This window comes from Pinus tabuliformis, chromosome 5_2 (genome assembly GCF_031772625.1).
Source record: "Pinus tabuliformis cultivar Carrire ecotype Pingquan chromosome 5_2, CPIR1, whole genome shotgun sequence".
NCBI classification, from domain to species: domain Eukaryota; kingdom Viridiplantae; phylum Streptophyta; class Pinopsida; order Pinales; family Pinaceae; genus Pinus; species Pinus tabuliformis.
Genome location: NC_142306.1, coordinates 310,169,449 through 310,183,990, shown reverse-complemented (window position 1 = coordinate 310,183,990; position 14,542 = coordinate 310,169,449).

Below are 14,542 nucleotides of genomic sequence, written 5' to 3'. Positions count from 1 at the left end.
CACCTTGCTCCGTCATGGCTGCCTTGGTTGCGTTCGCCGTGCACGTCCTCCAATCCGTATCCAAAACTGTCATCTACCTCCGCGCTCATTCCACATCAGATTCCTTTGTGCACACCACCCTGGTGTGATTACCACAAGCGGTGCTTCTTCTGTCACCCCCTTCGGCTTCGGCCTTATGATTGAAGTTCCGCAAATATTGACAAAATCCTCCTCCTTTGTTGCGCCATTGTCTACTGGCTATTGCCGTACCTTGGTTGTCATGCGTCGTAGTGATCTAATCATCATGTTACAGTTGAGTTTTGTGACTTCATGCAATCAATTATGCCATCATTCGATCTCCTCGTCTGAATCTGAGGTGCAGGAACTATCACACTCCCATGAGATTCTCCCGTCCGCTGTGGGATTCACCCAATCCTGGTCTTGCACTGTTATCTGGTAGATGCGGTCCAGTTCATCATCATTGTCCTCATCGCACACCGGTTCAGTGTAACACGCTCCTTCAGCTGGGTCTAGTGGAACTATTAACCAGAGTGATTTTTTTCGAATGTAATTTTTCGTCTTTTCAAGTTGATGACCCATTCATGTTCATGGCCCAATCGATTCCTAGCAATGTAAGGTATGGATTACTGTCATCAACAATTTCTATTACCTCGAAGTCAGTCTGCGTACTTACACCTTAAATGTCCACTGTCACCCCTCGCAGTCATCCCATCGGTAAGATATTTTGTCGGTTGGCCATCCACAGCTGAATAGGAGACCACTATAGTGCGGGACTACCCATGCATTCCCACATTTTCTTAGGCAACACATTTGCATCCTACCCTAAATCTAGAATGACCTGGTCCATATTGTACTTTTCGATTTGTACCATCATTCACATCTCTCGCCCAGTGCGCAGAGCATGTTTTCCTAGTTTCTAGACTACGCGTGGCTCCCCTAACCCTGCGCACTTAGCGATCAGCACTTGCAGTCATTTAATGACTCTATTGTCATGCAACAACTTATTACATGTCTCTAAAAAGGTGGTAAGCATAGAGGGATCCATTCCCGGCTCAATTGGATCCCTTCTACCTGGAGTAGAGACTTTTGTGAAGCTCTTCTAAGCTTCCTTAGACGTATTCTTCACCTGTTCCATCTCAAAGTCAGGTTCCCTTGTAGGGGCATCATGACCCTTCCCATACTCTCCAGGATGTTTCGGCGCATCTCCCCCTGTAGTTGCACTACTGCTAGTACCATGTTTACGCTGGGGTCATCTTCACGCGATTCTGACTTCATCATTTGGACATTTTGAGTTGGAGTGGGCTGCAATACCCCCTTTTTGTACATCTAGGCAATTAGCGTTGGACAGTCTACCATTTCATGGTCAAACTGCTTATAGTATGGACAATATATTCTCGCAAAGTTAGTACAGTCATGAGCATAATGCCCCGACCCACCACAATTATAACAGATCAGTTGTCCATGGCCCCATCTAGGCCCCATTCCTCTTCTTCGTCTGCGTCCTTGGAATCCCCAGCGGGGCCCTGCGTCTGGGTCGAAACCCCATGCCACAATCTACATTCGATAGGCTGGGGTCCTTTCCATCATTAGCTTGTAGCTTTGACAAGTTCACTCATTGTGACCCACTGACCTACAAAAGTTGCAATACAGTTGTTGTGGAGTCTAGGTATACTTCCGCAATAGGTGGCAGTTGTCTGTTGTGTGCTTTCATCCTACTTGACAAATCGTGCACCATAGGATAGGTGCCGCACTTGGCCCTCCGTGTACCTCCAACCTTAATGGCATCTGCCCCCCTCCCACCAGATAGTTCACGAATATGGGGCATTGGTCTTTGTCATGAACTTGACCTTTGCATTTGATGCAACCTACTTTTGTACGCACCTCCGGTCGGGGTGCCCTTTCTTACTTCAAACTTTGTAGCTACGCGTGGATTTGTTCAACTCCCAACCCCGGATCTTATATTGTAGTTTCATGTAACCTCATCACTTTCTCCAATGCTTCAGCTTGGGTTGAGATCTTTTGTTGTGATAGCGTTGTCCTCATATGTGGTGTTAACAATGCCACAAACCATGCACAGTGTTGCGTGTCCGTCAGCGTCATGTTAGCCTCGCAAATTGTACTTTTCAATCTCTAATCCAGATCCCACAAGGTTTCACTAGGCATCTTTGCAATCTCCTTGAACTTGATGATCGACTGTGTTTCTGATTTTGGTCAGCTACATTTTTTGTTTAGCACACCTTGGATCACCGCTATTCCCGCATTCAGGTGATCTCTAGAGTACTTTATATACCACATCAATGCGCGGTCCTACAGTACGCTAACCAGAGAAGCCATTTTTATTTTCTCATCTGTTACACCTTGAGCTTCCCATACAACCTTTACCACGAACCAGAACTGATTTGGTTCCTCCTTTCCTACACCCGTAAGTACTGGCAACGTGATCACACCTACCATCCCAACCCTCAGTGGTGGCAGCGGTGGGGTAGGTGAAGATGGGTTGGATGTAGGTGAAGTAGGTGATGGCATAGATGGCGGTGGTATTAGTGGAATGTGTTGCTTTATCAATTGGACTACGCCTCTTGGAGAGAACCCTGCAAGCTCCTCCTCGCTTTCTCGTGAGAGTGAAATTAAAGGACTGTTTTCTAATCCTTTGGTCCCTCGGTAGCCTCTTTCGCTCCTCGTTACCCCAGACATCAATGGATGCGCATAACCCATTTTTCACATAACAACATTTTAATCCAAGTATTCAATGATTTGATGTACTTACCCCGCGTTCCTTGGAGAAAGTGCCTTTCTGTCTCGCTTTAACTCATAGTTGTTTCTATCGTGAACTCGATTATAAACCCTGCAATATTCGATCCAACCAGTGATCTACTGCCTGTGCAATTTTATCTTCAGATGCTTCCAGCCTACGCACCAACTCTAGCATCCACATGATGGGTTGATCCAGTTAGCACCTTCCCTGACTGTCACCTAGCATCGTAATCCACTCATACAACTCTGTCAATAAAGACACGAAGAAGATCTCATGGATTTCTGTGTATATGTAGCGATCCAACCATCTTTCCTCAGATATCCATGGATTTCTATTTTCCTGTACCACGAACTCATGAAGCTTCTGATCCAACCAATCTTCAAGCTCTTTCTTTGTAGGGTTCCAGTGTTCTGACATCAGACATCCCTTAGGCAGATCCCAGTCCTGGCAATGGAACCATTTGTTGGCTTATTGGGCCCTTAACCAGGTTCGAAAGAGTTATTAGCCAAATAAATCAAGAAGCTACTGACACTTTCAGCAACAACCCGCAGAGCTCGAACTGAGGTCTCACCTGAGGTAGTACGGGAGGGTGCTGGAGCAAGGTTTCCGCACCCTTGGGATGTCTTGATGTGGTCTGGAGGGGTCACGAACCGTTCTATGGCCTCGCGCCACTCTGTACTACTATGCGTAGATCCATGCAAGTGTACTTTCTTATTATGGAAATTGTTACAGATCTGATCTTTTGGTTACAGTCTTTAAAAAAAAATTAACAATAAATCCCAATGTGCACAACCATAATTATTTAAAGATATAAACTCATATAACATATGCATAAACCAGAATACAATAGATCTGCGATATTTCAGAAAACACCTTATCTTTCTTATTATCTTTCGTCAATACAACCAGATCCGCCCTATGCACTCAGCTGTAAGGGTCCACGTACACATCTGCGGACTCTACCAGGCCTCTTTGTACATATCTACAGAGCCTCTATCTACCCACTAACACCTTTGACTCGAACTTATAGACGCAGAACAACAATTACTTTCACCAATCCATACACATCAGATCTAGTCAAAAGCTTCCAAAAAAAACTGACTTCTAGCCATAGAGCCTTGCTCTATTTATAAATTCCCATGGTCCATAGACCGTGGGTAGGCCGATGCACTTCCTATTATTTTACATTATTCTCGAGCGGACAACCCCTTGACTTGACTCATTACAATTCGCACTCTGTGCACTTTGCGGAATCTTTACAATAATTTTTTCCAAAATTGTAGACTTTGAGTCCCAAAACCGTTATGCAGGGCCTCCGCTACACAACAATAATTTAATTTTCAAAACTGATTTGTATATGATACTTCAGCTTATTGAATTACCGTGTATACACAACTGCACTTAATGCAACTGGTATATATGCAGAGATCTTTTGATTTACCCAAATTATCATGTATTGAACTTTAACTAGTATATCAGGAATTCATTAGACAATGCAGTAAAAACAGAATAAAGCATCTCTCATAACTAACACACATGAACACCAATATATAAGGTGGAAACCCAACGTGGGTGAAAACCACCTGTTGCAATCGTCTTTATCTTCTTTTAATGATAAGAGAATTTTGTTTACAATTTTGTACTAGTTCAGTCTTATACCAGTGCGCAGGATTCTACCTGCAGAAGACTACAACCTTCTCTCATTCTCCAACTTCTACTGGAAGGGAGCTACAAGCCCTAGCTCTTTACTAGTTGATATGTTTACTAGTACGTAGGTGTCGGCCTACAGAAGGCTACAACCTTCTCTTTTCTTTCAGGGACCACGTTTCATAAATTTTCAGACTGGATCCATCAATAACATCAATCAATCATAAAATATATCTACATCAACCAATCTCCTTTTGAATCAACCACAGCTGAATCTATCAATCACTCCATCAATCTGATCATTCAGAATGTTGTTGAATTAATACAGTAACCAGAACCCAAGCCAGAACCCAGAACACTACAATAGTAAACAGAAGCAACTAAAACATATTTTATAAGGTATACGCTACTTTCATGTGTCGAACTTGCATGCATACACACTTTCCTCAAGGCGAACCAATGTACAGATCTAAAAATCAAATTTATGATGTATACGCTGCTTTGATATGCAAAACCAGCGTGTATACACTCTTTTTCTAAACTGAACCTATGTACAGATCTATAAATGATGATTTAAACATTACAACTATTCCAGACTTCAATCATACCCATATCATCATATTTACAGACTACAACATGTGCTAGTTATTCAGATAAATGATCAAACCACATAAAGATAATTCACTTCAAGCCTTGAGATCCTGATACATCATTATATCTTATCCTTCATAAATTGCTAAGGTTCATCCTTGGTTCAGATCAAGCACAACAACTTAAGCCAATAACCTACATATTAGATCTCACACTTCATCCGATATTCCATACTTTCACACTCTGGCCTAATGATCTTCTCCTCCTTTTATAGTCTTAGGCCTTTCTCAATACCATGGACCAAAACCTCTTAGGACCAAATATCTGGGGTCAATACCTCGGACCTGATACCTTGGACCAATACCATGGATCAAAATACCATGGACCAAATACTTTGGACCAAAAATTTAGTTTTCCAAGGTATACACGCTTTTCCTTCTGTGAAAGTGCATGTGTACGTATACACGGCTTGTATATAGTGAACCTGCGTGTATACATAGCTTGGTCAATGGTGAACCTGTGTATACCTCTTTTTCTTCATTCTATGAAGACTGATATGTAATTCTTTGTTGTTTACCTGCTATACTTTCATCTGAGTGAGTTTCCTTCTGAACTGATTCCTTGAAGTTTCCTTGCATTTTATCGCATCTGTCACATCTGATATCTCTTCTGTAGATTCATCTAGTTACCATATACAAGTGAGTTGTTCTACTACAATTGGGTTTCCATCAAGTACAACACATACATCATAATGCCAACACATAGTGCTAAAAGGATGGGACTTGGAAGATGTTTATTTGATTACACGGTGTTGAAAAAAAATCATGCTCAAGAATAGGTACCCCCTACCCAAGATAGTTGAGTTTTTGGATCAATTGCAACAAACAAAATACTTCAGAAAGCTCGACATAAAGTCCAGATATCACTAGGTTCGAGTTAAAAAGGAATATATCTGGACAATTGGCTTCAAAACTAGGAAATGTTTATATGAGTGGCTGACCTATGCAATGCACCAACTACATTTATGACGATAATGAATGATATATTGTTCCCTTTTATAGATTCATTTCTTATTATCTATTTGCATGACATATTGGCACACAGTGCTACCTAGGAGGAGAACATATCATATTTTATGAAGGAGATAGAGACATTATATAAGCACCAACGTATAGAAAATCTCAAGTAGTGTGAGTTTGCACGAAAATATTTAATGTATTTAGGCATGTGATAGGTGGAGGAGAGATGAATATAGATCCTGCCAAGATGTTGGCCATCATCGAATGGTCTATTTCTACTAATGTTTCTAAGGCTACAAGTTTCATTAGGGAAACGCAATACTTAAGGAAATTCATAGCTTCATTTTCAAAAGTACCAACACCACTCCATGACATAAAATAAAATGGCAAGATTTATGGGGGAAGACTTAACAGAGGACCTTTTAGGAGCTCAAAATTAAGATTAGTTAAGCACAAGTTCATCATTACTGAACTTGCATCAATCCTTTAAAGTGGATATGTATGTGAGTGAGTATGTTATGGAATCAGTATTCATGTAGGGAGGAAGGACTATATGCTATAATTAGAAGTATTTCATGGGTAAGTTCTTAACTACCCGACCTACGACAAGGAGTTTTATTCCCTAGTGAAAGTTATGAAAAAGTGGAAGAACTATCTAATTGGGAAGGAGATAATAATCATCATATATTAGCATCCTCTGCAATACTTGCAAGCCTAGATTAAGTTACAATAGACCAAGCATTACAAGTGGATGGGGTTTCTGCAGTAGTTTCAATTAGAGATCAAGTATAAGAAGCAAAGAATGAACAAGTTGTATGACATGATTTCAAGGCCACTCACATAAAAGATCATAGCTTTGGGAACTTTGATGCACATGGCACCATTCACCCATGATGCATATAAAGAAGCATATTTGAAGGATGAGGAATTCAGGGTGTTTCAATAGTTGTAAAGCCAGAGTCATGTGCACAATGGTGGCAACACCATTGACTACCATCTCTAGGATAAGTTACTCTACAGGATGGATAATTTATGTGTTCCTAAAGGTGAGTGATTGTAGCTAATTATAAAGGCTCGCACCTCAAATGTTGTAAGGCACTTTGGTGTAGGGAAGACAGTGGCCAAATTGTATAGGTATCTGTATTGGCCCAAGATGTAATGAACAAGTATCTAGGTTCATAAGGTGACATGTGCTTTATTGTGTCATCAAGCCTAGTAAAAGGAAATAGGGTCTATGTCATCCCTTACCTATACCCTCTCATCCCTGGGAGATAATTTCTTTGGACTTTGTGGTAGGCTTACAAACAACCAAGAAGGGACATGACTACCTATTCATGGTAGTTGATAGGTTCATCAAGATGTGTGTTTTGATGCCCTCTAAAAATTCCATTAGCGTGTAAGAAACATAAAACTTGTTCTTTGGACAGGTCTTGGTGCACTTTGGGATACCAAGGAGCATAATTTCATATAAGGGTTTGAGATTTCTTAGTGTATTTTGGACTATATTATGGGATAAAATGGACATAAAATTGAAGAGTTATACAACATTCCATCCTCGGACATATGGGAATATAAAAGTAGTGAATAGGAATTTGATGTAGCTTTTGAGGAGTTAAAACAAAAAACATCGAAAGACTTAGTATAAAAATATAGTATATATACACACTCTTATCATAGAGTAGTCCACACTTCTATTAGTAAGTCCCCATTTGAAAATTATTTTGGATATTTTCGACCTTCACCTTTGGTTATTACATATTGGTGGTAAAGAGGAGTAAGGGAAGATCTTAGAAGGGACACCTTGAGGGCTAATTTCTTTTTAGAAAATATTAGGAAAATCCATATATAGGTACAGGAGACACTACAAAAGTCACAAGAAAAATATAAATCCATGCACGATTAGCACAAAATAGAGAAGTTGTTCAAGGTGGGAGATAGAGTATGGTTATAGTTGAACAAGGAGAGGCTACATGGTCTTGGTAAGAAAATCAAAGCTCTATGATATTGTCCCTTTGAGATAATGGAAAAGGTGGTAGATAAAACCTATAGACTCATCCTACCCCCGTACATGCACATTTACTCAGTTTTGAATGTATAAAATTGGATCTTTATGAGCCTTCCATGTTAGATCGAGATGAGGAACAAATCCTAACTTCTCTAGAGGATTTGGCACCAGATCCTCAAGCAGAGTTGAAAAAAGTAATAGTTTTGTAGAAGAGGACCAAAACTACAATATAGGGGAATCATAACCTTTGAAAAATTGAGTTGAAAGGACATGTTATAGGCAAGGTTAAATGGTACACCCGAGAGGAGGTGGAACAAAAATTTCTTCACCTCATTTAGTAGAATATTTTTGGTACCAAAAGCCTCCCAAAATGGAGAGGTGTGATTTATATTGGATGATTATACTTTTTTAATCCATATTAATTCTTCTAGAGTAGAAGAAGTGGATGAATCAACTCACATGATCATTTTCATCGACAAAACCCAATTTGAAAATTGGGGTCTGAAACCTTTGGGGAGAATTTTGAGGCATCAAATGACATTTTTTGGGGCTAAAACTTTTACACTCATTGAAAACCTCTTTTTCCTATTCTACACACAAGGACCTGAATGGTGTAAAAAATTCCTCAATCGAAGTCTCTGTGCAAAAGTTATGCTACTCAAAAGTTATCCTTCCTTTTTGTCAACCATAATTCTAGAGGATGAAACATCAACCTCATTACTAATGGAAAAGGGGTTAGCCACATGATCACAATAAAGGATATTCTAGAAGATTCCATATTGCAACCCTAGGTAAGAGTTGAAAGATTCAAACCTAACCACTAGTAAGCTATTGGGCTATGTTATAACTGGGCCATTAGGAGGAAAATATGCCCCATTTTTTCAAGGGCATTTGGTTGCACGGATGAGGATAGTAGCCGAGAGGGACAAGGAGAGAGCATGCAGAGAGGATTTGTGTACTATAGCAACCCATGATCCACAAGCCTTAATTCTTTGTACTTGCATCCATTTTCTATTTAGAGAAAGAGAGCAAAGTGACCTCACCTTCCATCTAGGTTTTCTCATGAAAAGGTTTCCTAGGACATATATATTGTGTCGAATGTGATTTGAGAGTTTTTATTTCATTGTTCTCTATTTTCTACATAAATTTTAATTTTTATGTATAAAAAACAAACAATCATTTATAGATCCTAAAATCTAAAGAAAAATAAACCCTCATAGTGGTGATTTCATATTTTTATGTATAATTTATCATATATGTTTTTTTAAACAAGAATGAGTACTTGGATTTTATTGAAAAGATACCCCTAGAAGTGGCAAATACATAATGAAGTACATCGCTTTTGCCTCAAAAGATTCTAAAAAAGATAAAAACCAACCTCCTAATAACAGTAAGGGGGGGGAAATTCCAAAACTAAATCTTCAGGTTATTATTCTTACTATTTCATGGGAGGGGTAAATTATATAAATTGTTTTCACAGTAAAATGAATTAAAAAAACATGTCTATAAATTTCTAGGAGACAACACATCGTTGGACCCATAAGAGGGATCAGGACCATGGTTCTTTCTACTATGGTATTTCTATCTTCTTGTTATTGGTGGAGAAGAATGTTACTTTTTAATCACTTGTGAATAGGAATGGGAAGAGGAGGACGGTTTGCGCTACTTCTTGGTCCCCTTATATTCTTCTTCATCTTTTGATGTTGAAGGAACCTTTGGAAAAACTTTCCCATCATAGAATTTTCCTTTGTAGAATATTAGTCGAGGCATTCTTCATTTTTTTAATTGGGAGGATCTACCACTAGCTAATCCACTTGGACCTCAATATTTTAATATTTTGCCTCAGAGACATTTAGGACTTCAAAACTATTGTTAGAAATAGGTTGATGGGGAGATTCATCCTTACATGTTTGTTTCTTCTTATTTCCATGCTTCCTTCGTTTCTTTTTCACTAGATGGAATCCTTTCTTATTTTCTTCTTTCTCCTCTTTAGGAGGATGCAATGGGTTTGGATAACTTTGAGAGACTGGAGCTTTCGGATAGATTTTTGTGAAGTGTCCATACTTATGACACATATTACACTTAAATGGAACATGCTCGTAATCCAAAGAATAGAGGTGAAACCAACCATTAAAATTTAGTTGAATCACCTCAGGAAGGCCTTTTGAGAAATCTACTTCCTGAGAAATTCTTTCATACAAGATATTGTTCCCATGAGACTTCTCACTGGTGATAAATCGACCTAGTTTATCTCCTATATCCTTAAGAATTCCATGACCTTAACAAATAAGAGGCATATAAGGAAATATGATCCACACATGTGTAGAGGATATTTCCATCATGGGGTTAAATTCTAGAGATGAATGGCTTAGAAACAAACCTCTATTACCAATGAAATAAGGACCCAATTATAGATCTGATCTCTATATTTTTGGTTTTCAAAAAGAAATGTGTAATATCTATCTCCACAGTAGAAAATGTCTGAGGGTTCATGATTTTCCCATTTAATAGAAACCGAATATTTAATGGCTACATATTATGGCCACAAGTTAGTAAAATTTCCTAATAACCCTTTTTCTTTTAGTGTTGCAACATTATGTTTCACTGGTGAAGAAAACCCCAAAACCAAAGAAAGGATTGATTCTTCCTTATTCATGAAATTTTTTAGATAACTCATGGTGTATGCGTTGAACTGAAAAATAAATATCTTACCCTACAACAGTAATCTAACAAAACACATATCACACTTTGAAGTAGTGAAATTCCCCATAAACCCACAAGAAGCTAAGGGGTTCATAAAATCAAAGGAAGCAATGACATCTTCAAGGTGAAAATGTAGGCATTGTTAACAAGGTTAGTAAACATTTTTTGTTATACAGAAAATGACCTCCTCATTAGCTCAGAGGAGAACAACACTTCTAACTGGAAGAAAACCTAACTTATGGGCCTATTTTCCAAGGTAACACACCCCACACACAGACAAACAACATGCTAATGCAGTCCACAACCTAGAAAGGCACGTTAACCTAGGAATATACATTGTGTTTTTCCTAAAGGGCTGCATTACTAGATTTTCATGAGCTTCCAAAGGTTCAAATGTGAGTTGACTAACTAACACTCCATCTTTCACTAAATGTCAACTCCTAAAATTCGCAAACATCTACCTCATACTTGTCAAAGGAAATTACTAATCCGAAAAGAACCAAGCAAAGGAGGAAAGAGAAATAAAGCAAATGCAACATCTAGATTTTTCCCAAATGAAACTTATGGAGAAATTGGCAAGGATTGAGCCTCCTATCGCCTATAAGTTTGAGGATAGGCCACAATAATTGGGATCAAAATTTGTGCATTGTTATGCCATCAAGAAGTTGATTGTGTGTGAGAGAGAAGAGATAGGAGCTAAGGGAAGACTTGATTCAACAATCATGGTTGTCATCATTCCTCTCACATCTAATAATATAGATCTACTCTTCTTATGTCTATGTGATGATATTGATGCCTTCTTTCTGTATATGTTGGTTCAATGGCAAGACTGATGTTTATTATTGATGGATGCTAACTCCATATGTTTTTATATGTTTTGAAGATAACTTTTTGTCTTTCTTATGTTTAGGTAATAATCTAAGAGATGATAGAGGAAGCCTTCTCTGTCACACTAAAAACTCTAGTGGATTTGTACAAAAGGCTAACAATTAATCCTTATTTTTTTGCTTTGTCAATTCCTAGATTAACATGATATGATTGCATGTATCTCTAAATGGTTGCAGGTCACTTCGTTCCATATTCCTTAGGCCCTGGGAGACCTAAGAGGGTCTTTTTGTCCACCATCACTTGTGCATTAATTCCTAAAACATAATTGGTGACTCCCCTAGGGACGCTCTTAGTTCCTGGCCTTGATCTCCTATTTCCTAGATCTCTATCTATCTCCATGTCTTTATGTGCCCCTTGATTTGAATTATAGTCACCTTGTACGCTTCTAGACCAATTATGTTGTTCACATCTTCTGCTCAAACCCTAATTAGACCCTTCTCTCATCCCAATCCTATATAACACACCCTTCTAGTGTTGTTCAGATCATTATAACACATCTCTACTTTCTAGACAGAGTGTTAGCCCTGCTACTAACACTCTGTTTTCCTTGTTGGGTCGCATTATCAACACAAAATCTTGACGTCCACCTAGTTATTTGGATTCTTGTGTTGGATAGGTTTCCTATGGTATGTTCTTGGGATCTGCAACTATGAGATTTGGCTGGTTGGTTGCTTACATGGTCATTTTTATTTTTGAAGAATAACTTAGTTGCATTTGATTTTTCAGAAAAGAAAAAAGAAAAATGTTTAGATTTCTTTTATTTTAGCTTGATCTATTATGTTATATTAGGTTAGTTGTAAGTGAATTTCATGTTTTCATTTCTTTGCATGTGTTTAGACTGCATTCAGATTTATGAATTCTGAAATGGTGTATAGTTACTGTCTCCCTTTAAGAACTCTTATTCATTGAATGGAAATCTAAGAGCATTTCTCTTACATGGTTTGAATCAAAGTCTCACTAAAATCCATATGTAAACAACCACTCCAGAGCCATTAATAAAGTTCACATAAAATCAATTTCTTAATAAAAGTAATCAAGAACTCTCTTTTTAGCATACACACAGATCAGTTTAAGATAAAATCTTGGGATAGGTTGTGGTGAGTAAACCACCCAAGATTTTGAAACTGAGGCTAGTGTCATTAATAAGAGTAAAATCCTATATCACGCTTATCATCTAGTACTTCTCCACTTACAATGGAGTTAAGTGCTAGAAAACATCCGAGTGTGAGAAAATTATCCCGCCTTCAATTGAATTTTTGTGGGTATTTTATGTACTAGAGATCCCCTCGCAGATATTGAAGATGATTCGGGGACTCATGTGTCCTACCCACATAGTGTACGGTTCCCGACCATGACATTCGTTGGGCCTAAAATATGCCTAATTTTCCACTATATATTACCACCATTGATAACCTAAATTCATATATATTTACACTCATTCCATACCATAATTCCTTAACTTGCTGTCAAATCACATTTTGCATCTTGTGGTTGATTATGATCAATTTTCTTAGATTTTCAATGGTTAGGGATGATTTTTCCATGATTTACCAATGAAATTTTTTTCTAAGTTAATTTTCCAGAGGTTTCCATTGCCAAAATTCCTCATAGGTCAATTAAACTAGTTAGTGCAAGTAGATTACAAAAATATCCAATTTGGGGCTTCGACATTTCGACATGCTTTCGAGGAAAACCAAGGAAGGTTATTGTCAAAAATGATGTTATAACAACTTCCCATGAGTTGGATTGCACCTAGGCTGAGCATGTGGGTCTCTAAAAGCTAATAAACAAATCTATTAAAAATTCGCTCAGTTTCCAAACTGCCACGTTTAACCTCGATTTGTGTACAGCTGGAGGTGAATCTGGAAAATATGAGAAAATGATTTTTTTACCAATATAACAAATTATCTATTTCCAAAATGGATTCTCCATATTTGAAATGGTCTAAAAGTTATACGAGGGTCTTTGAGGAAGTTTTATAAAAAAATGATTTTTTTCTAGAGTTCTAGAATCTTGCAAAAAGACCCAGACAACCAACTTCGGGAATGTTTTTTGAGGAGCTGAATTTGAATGAAACAAATGAAAGAGAGGTTTTTGTCCAAAATATATCAAATTAGGCTCCCTCCAAACATTTTTGCAAAATTATCCATGCTTAGGAAGATATATCTTTGAGGTCCACTTGTTAAAAATGGGCAATTTTCCAAAGTTGGGGGAAATGAATAATTCGCCTTGTAAATATTATAAATGGCTTAGCCATGGCCTGTATTAATTTCTTTTTGGGGGGAAGAGGGAGGATAGAAGAGGATAGATCAAAAGGACTGAAAGAAGGTATCGATATGAATTTATGTTTTGAATTTTAATACAACTCCAATTCTGTACTTAAATGTTGTAAGTGATTTTGTTTCTTGAGTTTTAAGTGATTTGAGTTAATCTAGGCTTGCTCCAAGAGTGGAAAGGATCCATCACCTCTGAAAACAAGTTTTATAGTTACTAGATCATAGGATTAGTTTTTTTTATTAATTTACAACAACATTTTGTGTGATTTCTTAGGTTGTTTTTTTGTACTTAAAGTTCTTGTTGTAATTTCATAGACCAAGTCAACAAAGATAAACTTTCCTGATTGATATAACTTGATCAAGGTCATGCTGAGCGATGATTTAATATATCACTATTTATTTTGAGAATCTTACTATACATAAACATTTATGAACTCTTCTTGATTCAAAATCACAGTTGAAGCATTGAAATTATTTTAAACCTATACTATGTATACCTCATGAATTTGATGGCATTACATGAATGCTCCAATTTTGTGTTCCTCAGTTGACTATGAAATATAATCAAAACAGGGTTGTGTTAACATTGAGAATTGTGTGAATTACTCTCTTTGAAGTTTCGTGTGAGCAATAGTTTCGATTTCGTGAGTTTCGTTAA